The sequence below is a fragment of the Ictidomys tridecemlineatus genome, chromosome 2 (assembly GCF_052094955.1).
Source record: "Ictidomys tridecemlineatus isolate mIctTri1 chromosome 2, mIctTri1.hap1, whole genome shotgun sequence".
NCBI lineage: Eukaryota > Metazoa > Chordata > Mammalia > Rodentia > Sciuridae > Ictidomys > Ictidomys tridecemlineatus.
The window spans coordinates 188,746,241-188,748,600 of NC_135478.1; positions in this window are offsets into that span (position 1 = coordinate 188,746,241).

Consider the following 2,360-nt stretch of genomic DNA (forward strand, 5'->3'; position numbering starts at 1 on the left):
TTATTTTTTAGTTTTCGGTGGACACAACATCATTATTTTATTTTTATGTGGTGCTGAGGATTGAACCCAGCGCCCCGTGCATGCCAGTCGAGCGTGTTACCACTTGAGCCACATCCCCAGCCTAATAGATTGATATTTGTGGTGCGCTTCTATTATTAACATGGACTCTGCTATACAACAATTCATTAACAGTTATTAGTGCTCATGATATTATCAGGACCCACTAAAAAACAGCAAGCATTTTCCTTTATTTTGACACCTGCTCAGTTTTCCCAAGGACTACCAAAATAATTAATTTACACATTTAGTTTAGGAGTTCCAAAATAAGCTGGAGTTCCATAATGATATATAGATTGTCGCTGGGCACAGTGGTGCCTGCCTACAACCCCAATGACTCAGGAGATTGAGGTAGGAGGAATGATTACAAGTTCAAGGCCAGCTTGGACCACTTAGCAAGACCCTGTCTCAAAAATTAAAATGGCTGGGGATGTGCCTAGCTCAGTGGTAGGCTCAATCCTGACTACCACCTTAAAAAATGGTGTATGTATGTATGTATCTATCTACATGCACAGACATACACACACACACACACACACACACACACAAAATCATATAAACACACATATACATGCATACTGATGACTGATTTTTTAAAAAAGCAATTATAAAATGCATGCAAACTAAAGAAGTTTGTGAACTAACCATTTTCCTTTTTTTTAAAGAGAGAGAGAGAGAGAGAGAGAGAGAGAGAATTTTAATATTTATTTTTTAGTTCTCGGTGGACACAACATCTTTGTATGTGGTGCTGAGGATCGAACCCAGGCCGCACGCATGCCAGGCGAGCGCACTACCACTTGAGCCACATCCCCAGCCCGTGAACTAACCATTTTCCAAGTGGCAAGTGGAGAAGTGTGGCAAGTACTCCAAACTGTAGGATTTCAAATTATTAAATTTTTTTATATTGAATTATTAAGCAGGACTTCCATAATGTATCATTTCCACTCTGATTATTATCTGTGGTGATTACTGAAGACTGATAGTATATATGACTTACCTTTCATTGCGACTTTAAAAATAATGACTTGAAAACACCATTTATTCTTGATAATATGTGTTGGGTGGCTAAATGCATTTGCCTTTAGTGTCTTCAGTAACACTGATTCAGGCAGAGGGATAGAGATGCAGGAATAAGACTTAGTTCTTGTCATGAAGGAGCTCAGAATATGCTATCAAGCTAATAAATATTTGTTATATGGCTCAAACAGTACAATAACAAAAGAATATATTAGTTAAAATGGCAGCATAGGGCGGAAAGAAGGATTTATGTGGAATTTAGTAGATTTGAGAAGGCTTTTTGCAGCAGAGGAGAATTTTGAGTTGGGTAAAGGAAGAACATGATTTTAACATTTGAAAGGGAAAGGTGGAGACTGAAAAGGCCATTTCTAGGGGAAAGAATACCACAGCAAAGAGGGAAAAATGAGAGGACATTTGAAAGTCATTTGGGAATGGTTGGAACATAGAGGTGGTCACAGAGGCAGGCACCTAATCACAGAGGACTTTCCCCATTTTACTTAGTACTGTGTATAAAAAGTGGAAATTCTGGGGAATGTTAACTGAAAACGTATTTATTAAAAATAGATATTGGGCTAGGAGTAGGGGCACACACCTGTAATCCCAACAGTTTGGGAGGTTGAGACAGGAGGATCACAGGTTTGAAGCCAGCCTCAGCAACTTAGCAAGGCCTTAAGCAACTTAATGAGACCTTGTCTCTAAATAAAATATAAAAAGGCCCAGGGACATGGCTCAGTGGTTAAGATCCCCTGGGTTCAATCCCTGCTACAAACAAACAAACAACAACAAATAGGTATTGGATTTAGGAATGGTAAAAGGGGCCAGGAGATGGGGGAGACCAATCAGGAGACTATTTAAGATGCTAGGGTAAAAGATTATGAGGGCCCGAGGAAAGAAAAGGCAGCGGAATGAGGCAGGAAAGAATGAGAGACATATGAGATGTTTAGGAGATAGAATTTTAATAACCTGTTGGATCTTGGGAAATAGAAACATTTAAAATGTGAGTGGAAGCTGATAAGGAGAAGAAAAGGCATTTGGGTAAAGCAGAAAGGTGCTGGCCAAGTAGCAAAAATGAAATCAAGTAGAAGATGGTATTCCATAGCACCTGTGCCTCAACTTTATAGATAAGCAGAACACTAACAACTACTGTTTCATTCATTTGACAAATATCTTTGAGTGTCTGTTGGGTGTCAGGCTCAGTCTAGTTGCTTAAGAGTACAGAGATGAATAAGAGAAACCAGTCCCTGCTCTCTGGAACCTATGTTCTAGTAAAGGTGAGACAAATAATA